At 40.8% G+C, this 16,098-nt stretch overlaps 1 protein-coding gene across 2 annotated transcripts in view; it reads left to right on the top strand.

Moving 5' to 3' along the window:
* Positions 1-7,584: 7,584 nt before the first annotated feature.
* RBPJ (recombination signal binding protein for immunoglobulin kappa J region) overlaps positions 7,585-16,098 on the top strand; it is a 114,479-nt gene continuing 105,965 nt past the window's right edge. Inside the window, exon 1 of one of the 2 annotated variants that reach the window (XM_036763249.1) lies at positions 7,585-7,630. The gene's annotated coding sequence lies outside the window, so the exon portion shown is untranslated. The remainder of the gene's footprint in view (positions 7,631-16,098) is intronic. The other variant, XM_036763250.1, reaches the window with a different exon arrangement.

Genomic DNA, 16,098 nt, shown 5'->3' with positions numbered 1-16,098 from the left:
GTCTGGTTAAGTACAAATTTCTGTTCTGGTGAATGGTGATATTTAGTTGTGGGAAAGTGTTATAGCCAATCTGATAATTTATTAACCACAAAATAATAATAACTCTCTAGTTTTTGCACTTCAAAAAAAAAAGCTTATTTTAGGTTAATACCGTAAAAGACTGGTTCAAACTTAGTCCTCTCAATCTTTATTTTATATAAAGGCAGTTGTGCAAAAAGGTCATATCTACATACAGATGCTTATTAACATAAAACAGTACAGAGAGTGAAATCTAACTGCTAGGTTCTCTTTGAAAACAAACTGATAAAAGTCGTTAATGCCCAAGATTAATGGCAATACACAGGTCAACCTAATTCTTAAATTTTATTCAAATAATTTCAACAAATATTTGTTGTTTCTACTATGTTCAAGGCATTAGGTTTGAAGGGTATAAAGATGAATGGTACAGAAAGCTTTGAGTTAAAAATCAATTTTAACCAAAATGTTAGATGTTGGACTGCATAGTGTACTACAAAAATACATTTAAGGAAACCGTTTTTATGTATTTTATATATAGTATAGTATTCTATGGCTTTAGTTTTATGATTCAGAAAGTTTTTTTAACCATTTATTAAAATGACAATATTGCTGGGCCTTGGGTTTATTATTTTGGTCATGCTATAAAATGACCATGTCTAAGTTTTGCATCTCTCCCAGTTCCTAGAACAGTACTCTATACACTGAGTAAGGACTTAATGAATGTTTGTTGAACTGAATTGAATCAAGATAGGGTATTATTTTCTTCCAATTTGTTAAATTAGTCAAAGCAATGGAAAATTGCTACAATTGTAAATACTTTCCCCACCAAATGGTCACTGGTACTAACTGCATTTATTTTGAGGAGCTTAACCTTTCCACAACTCCTCCTACTACCCTTTATTGTCCCACAAATCTTAAGGCTAAACACATTCAACATCTGTGTCTTACACAGTACTTGGCACATAGTAGGTACTGACGAACTACATGTTGAATCTTAATAAATCCCCATTACTCAGACAATCCTGGAAAAAATATTAAATAAATATTTAAAAAAGAGAGGCAGGATACATTGTTTTTATTTTTGTTTTTATGATTTGCTGAGACATACTGTTTAATTCTATTGCTTCTTATTTCTTTCAGTCTCTGAACTAATGTGTTATTGCTCATTTTCATTATATATAATCAAAGTTTTCAGTTCCCACACCTAAAAAGTCCCAGATCCTTGATGGATGTTTAGTTTAAGGAATTTAGATTACTTTTTTTTTGTCTTCTAAAGACTTTTTTTAAAATTTATTAATATTGGTTAAATGAAGGGTTGATGTTACAAATATAAGGAATGCCATAAAGCGTTAACACAGCAGAATGATCTGGCCCTAGTCACAAGAACAGATCTTTTAGTTCATTTAAGGCTTCCAGTAGCAGCAGATATCACCTGGTTCCCTACTTATGGCTACCTCTTCATTTAATCACTCCTCCTGCTCACACTGCTACTTCCTCATTTAATGGGTTGGACTATATTATTTCTAAAGTCTCTTCTAATATTCTATAATGTAAAACTGATGGTATGTTAAGGGGGAAAAAAAAGAAGAAAGCTTATGCAGAAAAAGCTGTTCCCTTTATTTTTTTTAGTATCTATAACAGAGGTTGATATGATCATCATCCTTAGGTGAATACTTAACTATATGTGCAAATAATGCAATGGGATACAAGGACTGGATTTTTTCATTTGAAAGATCTTAATCATTTGATCAACGGGCATTTATTAAGCACTATGTGTAAGGCATGTTGATAGATACTAGAGATACAAAAGAAAGGCCTGTCCTCAAGGAGCTCATATTCTGATGGAGGAGACAATATGCAAATATTATGTACATACAAGATATATACAGGGTAAACTGGAGGTAATCTCAGAGGGAAGGCATTAGGAATTTGGGGGTGCCAGGAAAGACCATTGGCAGAAGGTTGTTGTTGAGATGAGTCTTGAAGGAAGCTGGAAGACAGGAGGCAGAGCTGAAACTAGACAGGATTCTAGGCATGGAGGAACAGCCAATGAAAAAGCAGGGAGTCGGGCAACAGAATGTCATGTGTAAAGAATAACAAGGATGGATTGTAGAGTACGTGGAGGGGAAGAAAGCATAAGAAGACTAGAAAGGAAGGGAATACTAGATAATTAGAAAGGAATACTAGGTTATGAAGCACTTTAAAAGCCAAATGGATGATTTTATTTTTGATTCTAGAGGCTATAATAGAGGTTCTGGAGTTTAAGACTGACATGGTCAGACTTGCACTTTAGGAAGAACACTATGGCAGTTGAGTGGAGAATGGCCTGTAGTGGAAAGTCACTTGTGGTAGGGAGACCAACCAGAGGCTACTGCAATAGTTCATGGTGTGAGGGTGGTAAGAGGGTGGTAGTTGTGTGAATGAAGATATGGGAACTATTGCAAAGGTAGAAACGATTTAGCAACAGAATGGATATATTGGGTGGGTGTGAGCCAGGAGCCAAGGATGACACACTGGTTGTAGTGCTTTCAATTGTAATGGGGAAATTCAGAGGAGGTGACTGTTTAGGGGGAAGGATAATGAGTTGTTTTGGACATCTTGACTTTAAGATGCCTATAGAATACCTAGTTCTGACCTCTGGGACCAAGCAGAGCAAGTCTAATTCTTCTACCATGTGACAGCTCTTTAAATACTTAAGACATCTAGATAGCTACTTTACTTCCCTTTCCCAATGAATACTAGAGAAGAAAAAACTTGGGGGGGGGGGAAGGGAAATGTCACTTTTAAGTATTATATTTGCTGTGCTTGGCCATCAGAACTAGGAGCAATGGGTAGAAGTTTGCAGAGGCAATTTTAGGTTTCTACCAAGGAAAAACTTTGTAATATTTATCCAAAAGTGGAATGTATTGCCTCATGAAGTTGTGGATTCTCTCCCACTACAGGTCTTTAAGCAAAACTGGATAACCACTTGCTAAATATATTGGATAGATTCTTATCCAGGTTTGGGTTAAACTAGATGTCCTCCCAGGTCTCTTCCAACTTTTAAGATTTTTCGGTTTGTAATACAGTTTGGTTGGAGTTTGGTGTATGTGACAAGAGAGTGATATGAGAAGAAGATGGAAAGGAAAGCTGAAGTTGTATAGGACAGGAATGGGGAACCTTGGGCCTTGAGGCCACATGTGGCCCTCTAGGTCCTCAAGTGGGACCCTTTGACTGAATCCAAATTTCACAGAACAAATCCCCTTAATAAAAATATTTGTTCCGTAAAACTTGAACTCAGTATGAAGGCTGTACCCAAGGACCTAGAAGGCCACATGTGGCCTTGAGGGCCAAGGTTCCCCACCCCTGGCATACAGCTTTCACTGTCAGGTTAAGAAGCCTGATCTTTATTCAGCAGGTAACATAATCCACTGAAGGTGTTTAAGCAATAGATTGATACAATCATGTCTGTGCACCAAAAAGATGGCAATGCTGTGTAGGATGAGAAAGGAAAGAGTGTAAGTAGAGAAACCTTTTAGGGAGCTGTTAGATAAAGAGACCTGAGAGAAAGAGGAAAATAAGATATTAATATTCTTCTATTCTAATTAAAAATCATTCTGATATACACATGTACTTTTACTTCTTCCCACTGTATTACAATTTGCTAGTCAATGAAAAGTATAATGTTTAACAGAACCAAAACTAAAAAAAAGGAAATAAAAATCTATTGACTCCCCAGTGAATTATAATTTAATTAGAATGGTACCTGCCTGAAATAAAGCAAAAATTGGACCAATGTTAACCTCATTCCTGAGAAGCATAGTAGCAACATGTAGTACAGCCATGGGCTTGGAATTAGGAAACTTATATCTGGATCCTGGCTGTGACACTAGGTTGTATGATTGTAAGCAGATTGCTTAACCTAGTTCCCGTAAGTAAAATGAAGTTAATAACACTTACACTGTGTATTTCAGGGTATTTTTGAGAAATGTATTTGGTGAACCTTAAGGCACTAAAGAAATGTCAATCATTATTGCCAAAATTACCATAGCTATGAAATGAGGGCATTGGATGAAGTTAGAAAAGAAACTTCAATGGCCAGGCTATAATTAGAAAAAGCAAGGAATAACAGCCAGTTGTGAATGACAACCAAAAATGGTATGATTTTTAACAAATTGGGAGAAAAAAGGAAAGTGAAACAAAAATGAGAATTCATACTTGAGTTAAGAGTTTAAAAAGACTGAATGAATGAAAAATTATTTATTAAGAGCTTACTTAATGTATGAGGATAGAAATACAAAAGAAAAATCAGTCTTAGCCTTCAAAAAGCTAATATTTTAGGAGGGGAGGCAATAATCAATTTGCAAGCATTAAGGGCCTAGTATATGCTAGGCATTCAAATAAGTGCTAAATATACACAGGGCTGTGCTGTTCAGGGAGGGGCACTTTGTACCTGAAAGTTAGAGGGATACATGGGACCACAGGGGAGTGGACTGATATACCCCATGCAGCAACTATGGTAGAACTGATTTGATCACAGTTCCAGAAAGAAGGGAAGGGGGGGCCTGCTCGGGCAAGGCAGGTTAGAAACCACCTTGGCTGTAAGGATTTTGGTAAGGCTATGGAGAAGACTGCTGGAAAGAAGGGAGTATACAATGCCTAGGGGTCTTGTGAGAGTAGTCACCGATCATATCAGAAGGGATCAAGGCCCGAAGTTTCAGAATTGAAAGGGTTAAAACCTGCAGTGTGTGGTCTACCACAGGTTTGGTGGGAGTAGGAGCAGGGATTGAAACTGGTGTATAAGGATGTTTAAAAGAATAGTTAAGGAAAATAGAGAAAAGTTCAGCCGGGGAAAAGACTAGAAGGAAGCAACTGGGGTCACTTTAGGATGCTTTAAGGAAGGAGTTCTTAACCTGGGAAGCCCTGACCTTTTTATATCCAATTTAATGAACATTAAGCACCGGCTATGTGCCAGGCACTGCTAAGCGCTGGATCTATATATCTCTATAAAGATATTTCAATATACTTGGTTCCCCTTTTCATCTGTGCAAAGTGCTGGATCTGCTCATCTATCTCTATAATGATAGATACTTCAATTTAATTGGTTTCCTTTGTAATCTTGGGTATTTTATGAATTGGAAAACATGATTAAGAAGGGCTCTATAGACTTCGCCAAAGGCGTTCCACGACTCTCTGAGGGTTAAGAACGCCTGCTTCAAGTCATGGCGAGGGACAAATGCCAGGAGCATCCTCTTCAGTTCTGTCTTTGTGGGTGGCACAGGTGGAGGAAAAAGTTACTCGAAGAAAGTAACGCAGGGGCTCTGAACTTGTGTTATACCAAGTTAAATAAGCGGTCACCAGAGTGGGTGACTCAGGGAGGAATGACTCAAAGCTGTAATGAGGAGGCTGGTCTGCGAGCTCCCGGAGGCGGGGGCCTCGTCTGGCACCTAGAGGAAAGTACCAGGGTGGCCCCTAAGACCTGAAACCTCGCCCGCCGCTGCTAGGCGCTTCAGCCGAACTCCTCCGTGACCCCTTTCTTACCCTGTGCCCAGATGGGCGGCTTTCTCCCTTCCGGGAGGATTCTCCCACTGCTCCCAGGGTCTTCCCACTAGGGGTAGATATAGGTCAAGGTCGGCGGAGGAAGGGGAGCGGGGGCTGGGGGGAAGAGGAGTACGTGGAAGTGGGCTCACGCCTGCCTTTCCCTCCTTTCTTCCCCGTTCAGCCCCTATCTTATCTGCTGACTTCCACAATCCCGCAAGAGCCCCGCGGGGTAGCGCTCCATTCAGAACCCGAGCGGCTCTAAACAGCGCCGGGGAAGAGATACAGGGTGGAGGCAGGACAAGAGACCTGTCCCGGCTCAGCCTCGCGAGATTGGTGGCGGCGGCCGCAGCAGATCGAGAGCAGCTCTCGCGACGCTTGGGAAAGTTCCCACGGCCGTGTTGTGTCTGAAGAGGCCAGGGCGGGGGGAGGAAGGGGGCGGCGGGGTAGCCGAAAAGGTGATGTGCGAGACTAGGCCGCCCGCATTTAGTAAGGAGGCTGTAGCGGACGAGCATGCGCAAGAGGCCGTCCGCACATGCTCTGTTAATCCTCCTCAGCCTTCTTTAGGTTTTAGTGGGGGAAGCCCAGTTTTCTGGGTTTGAATGGAACGCATGGCGAAAGGAGTACAACATTTTCCGGGCTTGGCATTAAATCCCTAGAGACAAAGTTGCATATGGGCTCATGCAGGTTGGGCATACAATAATATGGTTTCTGCATGTAGATTTCACACTCCAGTTTTAAGACATAAGGTTTCTTAGCTATCATTTCCCTATACCAACCTATTACTGTCACTATACAGGGTGTCCCAATAGTCTGTGTGGTTTTAAGCTATTATTAAAGTCTAAATAGCTTTAATAATAAAGTCTTGGTGCGGTTTTAAGTTGTTATTAAAGCTTAAGATGGCTTAAAACCGCACCAAGACTTTTGGGGATATCCTGTATAGTGACAACAGCATTTTTTAAAAACATGTATGGAATTAAGATTATAAAAAGGAATTTGGACAGAAAGACACTTGTGGCAAATTTAACTATTGGAGAACTTGGAGACTGTGGACAGCTAAAATACCTGGGCGGCCTACAGGCAAGGGAATAAGTAGTTCCTTCTATGTAGTCACTCCTGGATAACGTCCTAAACACACGCTAGACTGGTTTTCTACAACTGGGTCATAAAGAAACACAAGTACAGGTCAGCTCTCTTTGCAAACTTTACAATTTCCCATGGAAACACAGGGCGCGAAAATGAGGAGTTTCCTCCCAAGGAGGATTTCATTTTTTTTTTTAAAGTTGGATGTCCTAGAGGAAAAGTTGGGAACTTTTTCGTGGGACACCCTAGAGACAGAATGAAAAGCTTAGCATTTTTCTTTAAAGTTAAAATGTAAAGCTCCTTTAGAAGGTAACCTACTTGGGAACCTAGAAATAGTACTTAACACTATGAAAACCAAAGGCAATAGTGGCTGTTCGATAGATGAGGACCAAGTTGGGTAAGCAAGCAGTAAGGCTGCTGTTGTTTAGTGACTCGGTCCCTTGCATAATTCAGACTCGGGAATCCCGAGTTACTAAAAGGGAAGGATTACAAGATGTATGCGGAGTCCACACGAAAAATTCCCATCTGCTGTTGACTCTTCCCAGGTCCTTTCCTACCTTTCTCTAATGCCCCTCCTCCTGACCCCGAAGACCGGCCTTTCCCCTTCCAGTTTTAATCCCCTAAGGTCTTCCCAGTCCCCGGGCTTATCTCTCTGGGAGTTTTGAAAACATCAACAACCACCACCCCCGGAAAACCCAAGCTGGCTTTCCCCACGGTCGCTACGCAGAGGGAGCTCCAGCTGCGGACCCGCGTGCGCATGCTCCGTCGCCGCCGGGGTGGGTTTCCAGCGTGAGCCGCCGGATCTCCTACTACGAGGGCGGTGCTCCACTGGGAGGCGGGGGGTGGGGGGGAAGTCGCTCTCCTCGGCTGATGGAACGGGAAGGGGGGGAAGAGCCACCGAAAGAGGGGGTGGAGAGACAAGCGAGTAGAGGGAGGGGAGGCGGCGGCGGGGATCTCGCGAGGGTTAGAGTTTTGGCGAGAGTTTGTGGAAGATGGCGCCTGTTGTGACAGGGTAAGTCTGGGGACTCAGAGCTGGGGGGTGGGGGAGAGGTAAAGTTACCGGCGGCTCCCGACTTGCAGGGGGGCGGTGGGGGCCGGGGCTCGGGGCCGGGGCGGCGTCCTCCATGCGGAGCGGAGCCCCCGGTGCGTGTCCGCGTCCGTGTCCGTGTGTGCGTGCGGGGCTGCGCTCTTCCCCAGGACTCTTGCTCCAGCTCCCGTGTGTTTGTGTATGTGTATATGTGTGTGTGTGCGCGCGCGCGTGTGCGTGGGAGCGAGCATGAACGTGGGCGCAAGCCGACCCACACCTGCCCCTTGCTAGGGCTGCTTGACCCCCGCGGCCCCCCTCGGCCCGAGCTGTCCCCCTTTCGCTGACTCTGGGGCCGGGCGTGGGGGGGGGGGGTGAATGTGCACGCGTGGGGCGTGGGGGCGTCCCCTTCGCGGGAGGCTCGGAAGCTGTCCCCGCACAGCTTTGTCTCCCAGCCCGGTCGCCCAGTGCCGCCAATGCTCTTGCGCTCCGGGTCCCGAGCGCTTTGTCTAACCCTCGTTTCCTCCATCTCTCCCCATCCCTGCCTCTTTGTCTCGCCGCCTCGAGCGCTTTGTCTGACCCCTGGCGCCCCGCGTCCTTGCCTCCCCCGGTGCCTCTTCTTCACGTCCCCCCCCCGACCCCTTTGTGCTGCCCTGTCCGACCCCCTCCGCCGTAGCCCCTGCCTTGGCACCCCATCTTTATCCTGATTTTTTACCTCTCTTCCATCTCCCTTCGCCCTCCCTGCTAAGCTTTGCATTTGTCCCGATCCCCGGGTGACTTCTTCTCTACCCCCGGGGCTTTGTCTCCCTATCCAGTGATTTACTCTCTCCGTCTAGGTCCCCCTCCTCCCCTTTTTCTCCTCCACGGTCTGATTTACCCACCACTGTCCGGGGAGCTTGTCTCTTCCGTTGCAGCCCCAGGGACTTCATCTAGTGCTTCTATGTGGAGACCCCCCACGGTTTGATGTTGTGTTTGTCGGTCTCAGGAGGATGCCACAGACACATCTGAGTTTCCTCCCCAGTACCCTCTCCTTTCCTCCGCACCCCCTTCTCCCGGGATTACATTGTCTCCGATCCTAGTACTCTATCTCCTCGGGCTAGGTTGTTGTTTTGCTTGGAAATAGTGGCGGGGGGGGAGGGGGAGGAAGGGTTTGTGGGGTGTTAAGAGTCTGGTCCCTTGGTGATTATTGTCCCTGCTTTCTCTCTCGGTTTCTGCCAGCGGGACATGGGCAGCTGTTTGCATCTCCCCCCCCCCCCCCCCCCCCCCGGCTTACCTGAGGTGGATGGGTATTGTGGGAGGACTGGAGAGAGAAGCAAGATATTTTTCTGTTGGTGCCTGAGTAGCTTCAGATCTTCGCCATTGGATATTCAGTCTTTGTGTTAGTGGGATTGGAGAGGTCCTTGATGGAAACATTGGGAGTTTCAGGGTGACATTTTTATATTTACTGGACTTATCAGCTCTATATTTGAAGGGAAGAGGGGAAACAACTGATGGGGAATTGACCTAATAGGTTTGTACAATTTTTTTCCTGCTTAAACTTTTAAATAACTGAAAATCGTGTACATTTGCTGCCAGGTACTGTCAAAACCAAAACCCCTGCAGTTTTGACTCTGGTGAGAGGGGCAAGTACTTAGTGTACACTAATTATAGGTTCTTAATAAGACATATAGGTTAATCAAATGGCAGTGTGTAATTATCACAAAGTTACTTTAAACAACCAGATTTTTTCAGTTAATCAATTAGTTATAATACTGGGGATTTAGGTTGTTTCAAATTTGAATTGTTATGATATTTCTTAAAAGATTGGCCAAAACTGATGGAATACATTTTATTAGTTGTAACATAAAGATATTTGTAGATTGATCAGTAAGTGCAACGTAATTACCAAGCTAAGAGTATTGACCTGGATTTGATGATTGCTTTGCTGTATCTAGGATTAGTTAACTGGTTTTGGAAGATAAATTAAATATTATTTCATTATGGAGAGTTCCTTTTTCTAATTTGTAGAAATTGGTATAAATCAGTCTGATAGTTTTAAGGAATCAAGAATGTAGTATATTTACTGGAGTAACACATGACATGGTTTATTTAAAATTAGCTGTTATTTGTGATGATTGTAGTGACATTTATTTTTTCACCGTTGGAATACATTTCATGGGATTTTATAAGAATTTAAAGTAGTTTGAGTTCCATTAATGAAATGAGTAACCCAGTGAAAGTGTAGATCTTATCTTGTGTTGTAAATTAATCAGTGAGAGATTAGCTTACAATTTTTTTTCTACCTGAAATCAAGAAGTAAAATATTTGTATTTGTGACAATACATATAAATTTAGGATCTTTTTGGTAATGTCTAAGTTGTGTAATGAGGTAGTATATCAGTAATTCAGTTTTTATATTCCCAAGTTCAGTGCCATTTTTCATGTGCATGCTTCAGAACCTTGTTTCCTCTTTAAGAACAAGTCAAAGAATGAAAGAGTGCTTCAGCAGTAAATGGAATTTTGGTTGGAAAACTTAAGCCATACATCTAAGGAAATGAGATATTTAAAAATTAAGGCTTCAAATAAAGTGTAGTATTTTATACAGAATTAAGTTTGTAGGTAACTATAGATAAATTAACAAGTATAGTTTTAAGAAAAAGGTCAGGTGTCACTTAAAGAAGTTTTAGACATCCATAGGTACTCAATTTTAAGTCATTAGGTTCTTAGCTATCATTTCTTTATAGCAACATTGCTATCACTATATTCAGTGAAAATATTTTTTTAAATTTTGTTTTTTATGTAAGTGGATGAAATAAAGATTATAAAAGGAGTTTGTACAGGAAAGCACTTGTGTTGAATTCAACCATTCCTCAAGCAGCGATCTAAGGGAAATGGCTTATTTTGAAAATCTATGCTTACATATTAGTTTTTTAGCATTGTACATTGCACACAATCATTCTTAATAAATGTTTGAATTACTATTTTCCCTTTCCTTATTTATAAGGGTTAGATAACTTCTTAAAGTTCTTTTATTTGAGTGCTTTGCCATTCTTAGTACTGAATTTCATATTTTCTCAACTAGGGGCAGCATTTTCCCGTGGAATGACTGAAAGTTGTTCTTGGCATCTGACTTGGTGATTGTGTCCAAGTTAGTTTACCCCCTCTGGGTTAGTTTCTCAATTATGTGGTAAAAAATGGGAATTATAATACTTACCACGTATCTGCAAAGGATGATTGTTGTATATTACTGTTTACATGATGTCTTCTCAGTTGAAACATGTGTTTGAATCATTACTGTAGCTTGCTGTGGAATATGGTTAAATTTCATAAGGAAAGTCAGAGATTATAAACTCTTTAAGTTTCATGAAAGTCTTAATAGTAATAAAAGGATGAATTAGATGGGTTTTTAAGTTTGATATACAAAGCAGATGCTTAAGGTTTGCTACAAAACAGAGGGCAAACAAAGGAATTAATGTGTTGGTATTATTTGGGATCGTGACAGAGAATAAAAACTACCACAGTATGAAATAAAACAAAGATTTATTGTAAATTATGGAATTATCTTTAAAGATATACTTTCCACCATAAGATTATCTTGAGAACATAAACTGTTAAGATTGCACGTTTTGGGGATCTTATTTCTATTTTGGAAGTATTTCCCAAGTCTGAAATCATTCAATAAATGAATTGCCCATACTTAGTAACTCTTGAGTTACTTGTTCTAAAAAATATTCCTAACAGTAAGCATGGAGATGATTTTTGATTTAAAGAAAGTGAGACCAAGTACCTGGCTATATGATATACTGGAACTTTGATAGAATGTAATTCACATGGAGTGGAATTCATTATAAGGTTATATTGGTTCTCATGAAAGGGGATTTAGTTACTAAGGTACCAAAAGAACATTATCATAGGTGGTTTTATCTAAGGCGTTTCTAAAGTATAGCTCCTGAGAACAATGTTATGGTAAGGGTCTAATGTTCTTTTTTGGATTATTAGCTAATCTATTAAATTATATTGTTTTATATGCAACTAAGGTGTTTAATGCTTGTACATTTTCTATTTTCTTTCGCTGATTGGTATCTGAGTGGTTGTCAGTTCTAAATGCCCTCCTCTCTCAATGTCTCCCCTTCTCTTCCCCACCCTCCCATCCCCCATGCTAAGTGTTGTTCAGTCTTCCCCTCTAAGACTACCTGGAATCTACTCTGTATTTATTTTATATATACTAATTTGTGTGTATATTTTCTCCCCCATTCAAATGTAACTTCATTGGGGGCAGGAAGTGCCCCCATCTCTTTATATTGTCAGCACTTAGCCCGATGCCTGGCCTGTAGCGAGCATTTAAATACTTGTCAATTCATTTCAGGTGATGAGAGTGCACACTGAAGCCTTCTTGTTATGCTGTTCTTAGGGTTTGTGTTATAATTCGACACTTTGTTAAATGTTTCTGGGGAAAAACCAAGCCCCCTTAGGTTGCGTGCAAGATTGTTATACTTAAATTTATGGTTGATTGATTGTGTTATAGAGCAGCAACAGTGTATTTAGTGTACTTCTCAACAACTCTTAGCACATGTGCTTTGGATTGTTAAACAATCTGATTTGGTGTATTAATCTGTAGTGGATGCTTGGCTATTGCCACTAATATCCCAGAGCCACCACCATCTGTTGTGTCTCACCCTTTTTTTCTTTCATCATGACCGTTGCTTGAATAATAATAATAGTAGTAATAATAATAAATAGCATCCAGCCTGTTCTTCCCTCACAATTTACAAAAACATTTAATCACAGTAAGGCTGTGAGATAGGTAACACAAATACTGTTATTCCTATTTTACAGATGCTCTGAATGCCAAGCTGGTACATTATAGGGTACATTCTAGGTATGTTCCCTGCCAGTACTTTTGAATGCCCTTCAGGTCTGGCACACCATGAAAAAATAGTGGTTTCTTTCTCATTAGTGTAGTGTAGTGGCTTAAAAGAGCTAATACATGGAATAGAGACATCAAGGGATTTGATTCAGTTTATAGGCTCTTCGATTTAGAGCTTTAAGGAAGATTATTTAATCCAGACCCTTAAATGAACAGAGTTGACCTTTAAGTTTTCAGTCAGGAAACTGGGGCCCAGGGAAATTCTCTGGGTTTTTTTGTTTTTTTTTTGTTTTGGCAAGGCAATTGGGGTTAAGTGACTTGCCCAAGATCACACAGCTAGTACATGTGGCAAGTGTCTGAGACTGGATTTGAACTGAGGTCCTCCTGACTCCAGGGCCAGTGCTCTATTCACTGCAGGGAAATTCTCAATAAGCATTTATTCAGCACCTACTGTGTGCCAGGTACTGTGCCTGAGTGATTGGGGTATTAAAGAAGAGCAAAGAACAGATCTCAAGGAATTAACAGTCTAATGGTGAAACTAAAATGCAGAGAACTATGAACAATCAAGATCAGTGGGGGATTATGTTAAGAGAGAAGGTACTAGCTTAAAGGGGACTGGGAAGGGCTTTTTAACAGGTGAGATTTTAGTTAGATTGAGAAGCCAGGTGAATAGAGCACTGGGCCTGGAGTCAAGAAGACCTGAGTTCAAATACTTACTAGCTTTGTGACCTAGGCAAGTCACTTAACCCTGTTTGCCTCAGTTTTCTCATCAGTCAGATGTGCTGGAGAAGGACATGGCAAACCACTCCGGTATCTTTGCCAAGAAAACCCCAAATGGACTCACAAAGATTTAGGACATGATTGAAACACTGAACAATGAAAAGAAGGGAGTCAGGGAAGCCAGGAAGTAGAGATAAGGAGGGAGATAATTCCAGCCAGTGAAAATGAATGCAGGTGGGAAATGAAATGGAATTGGGAGATGGAGTGTTTTATGGGAGGAACAGGAAAGAGGCCAATGTCACTAGATTATAAAGTATGTGGAAAGGAATAATGTGCAAGAAGACTAGTATGGTAGGAAGGGTCCAGGTCATGAAGTACTTTAAAAGCCAAACAAGATTTATTTGTGTGTATGTCTGTGTGTATTTGATCATGGAGATGACAGGGAGCCACTGGAGTTTTTTGAACAGGAAGGGTGTGTGTGACATGGTTAAAACTGCTCTTTAAGAAGATCACTTTTGATAGGTGAGTAGATGGGAGTGGGGAAGAGACTTGAGATGGGGGAATCAGCGGGACTATTATTGCAGTAGTTCAGGCATGATGTGATAAAGGTTCGTGCTAGGGTGATGGCAGAGCCGATGGAGATGTACAGGGACTGCCATGAAGGTATAATTAGCAGAACTTATTAACAGTAAATTGGATATGGTGTTGGGGAAGTGAAACAGAGGAAGATAAATAATTTTCTCACAGGTAAATAAATTTGAGATTTGAACCCCAGTCCTATAACTTCAAGTCTAGTGCTTTTTCCACTATACCACACTGGCACCCTCTATTGTTAATAGTAGTCATTTTGAATGTAATTCTTGTTGTAGGTTGATTTGACTTAAAGTCTATATGACAATTGACCTGTCAGTTTTTCCGTCTAATATGCTTTGAAGACTACTCGACACAGTAATAATACAGTATAATAGTGTTGCAAATTACAAAATAATCTTTATATTCAGTTAAACATTTAATAAGCATCTATTCTGTGCAAGGTACTAGAGATACAAAGACAAATGAATAAGCTTTTGATTTGAAGAATCCTACATGCCACTAGGGGATTTTGTATGGACATAGCTAGGTAAATGTGAAGTAATTTTAGGTAGAGCACTAAGAAACAAAGGTTGATTAAGGAGCTGGTAATTGAGCCTGAACCTTGAAGGAAGATAAGGGATTCATTAAAGACAAAGGTTGAGTGAGTTTGTTCCAGGCTTGGGGAATGGCATGCTCAGAAGTGGGAGATGGAATGCGGAGTTGGGAGAGGCGTTGGGTACCCAGCAGTTCAGCAGAGCTGAAAGGGGAATGATGTGAGATGTACTTGGAAAGGTAGGAAAGATATACTGAACCTTGTGAGTAGGGTCAGATCTGTGCTTTAAAAAGATTATTTTGTCATCTGTGTAAAGATGGAGCTGAGGAGAAAGAGATAGGAAACGAGGAGATTGATTAGGTAGCTGTTGCAGTTGTCTACGGAAGAGGTGAGAGCCGGAACTAGGGTGGTGGCTGTGTGAATGGAAAGAGGATAGTTTTGAGAGTTGTTGTGAAGGTAGGCTGGACAGGATGTGGCAACTGATTGGATGGATGTAGGGGGTGAAGCACAGGGAAGAGTCAAAAATGAATCTGATATCATGAATCTAGGTGAATTTATGGTGGTAGTGCCCTCACTGGAATTATGAAAATCTGGGGAGAGATGTTGATGGGGGGGAAAAGATGATTAGTTTCATTTTGGACTTGTTGAGTTTGAAATGCCTGTGAACCATCTAAGTGGACACATCCAGCAGGTACTTGGTGATGTAGAATTGGTGTTGGAGATAAAAGTGTTAAGGTAGGCAGCAATGTCTTTTAATATATTTAAGGGGCTGAATCTTTGTTCTAACGATGCTGTATCTGTTGAGTATAAGGTATTAATTCTTCAGTACCTCAAAAGATTTCATCAGTGTGGTACAACAGATATCATTCCCTCAATGCCCAATCTCATAGTTGATGTGGTAAGAGCCTGCTAGAGCTTGCTATTCCTTTAGTTGTAAGGGTCTGTCTGCTCCTTGATGAGGTATCAGACTAGATGTTAGAAGAGATAAGGAAAAGATAAATTAGAAAATAAAAATTGCTCCAGTTTCTCTAATCCTAGATAGAAATTAGAATGAATATGCAAATTTTCCTCTACTTTATTGGCAACCAGCAATAACTTAGTTCAAGAATGGAGACTTATTTGAGGAAGGTGATATTAATTTGATGATAAACAGCCATGGAAATAGATTTTTAAAATAACTTTTATAAGGTTTTATTAACTAGGGGAAATGTTAGCTGGTTTGTAATAATTTTATTAACAAGAGTTATGATCTACCACATTTATCAATGACAACAGATTGCACATGTCCTGGCACTGAGTAGCTATAGCTTAAAAAAATGTAGTACCAATGCCGTAGATAGTTTTTTTAATTATAATAGTTAAAAAAGTCTTCTTTTCAGCCTACCTTAATTGGTTTGAAAATCTCAAACCTATTAGCTAATGGTTATTTTGAAACTATGATAAAATATCTTAATATTTTTCCCACATTGGAAAACTGCAGACCTGTACTGTGTAAATAACAATTTCACTTTTAGTTGCTTCAGTAAACTTGACTTTCAAAAGTTCACATGTGAGGGAAGCAGATTTTGTATGAAATGAAAAATAGGGCCATGTAAAAACCCTTAAACTCATTTATTTGGCTAAAAATGGGTGGTAGTTAAAGTAGTCTCAGGCTTATGAATGGGAGGTTTAAGAGAAGCGTGGAGTAATATATTAATTCTTTGATGGCTTTTCTTCTTTCGTGATGGAGTAAGTCCAGAATACATATAAAAGGAAAGTGATGTC

This window comes from Trichosurus vulpecula, chromosome 6, assembly GCF_011100635.1.
Source record: "Trichosurus vulpecula isolate mTriVul1 chromosome 6, mTriVul1.pri, whole genome shotgun sequence".
In the NCBI taxonomy this organism is placed as follows: Eukaryota; Metazoa; Chordata; class Mammalia; order Diprotodontia; family Phalangeridae; genus Trichosurus; species Trichosurus vulpecula.
The sequence above is the reverse complement of the archived record's forward strand: the minus strand, read 5'-3'. Positions and strand labels throughout refer to the sequence as shown.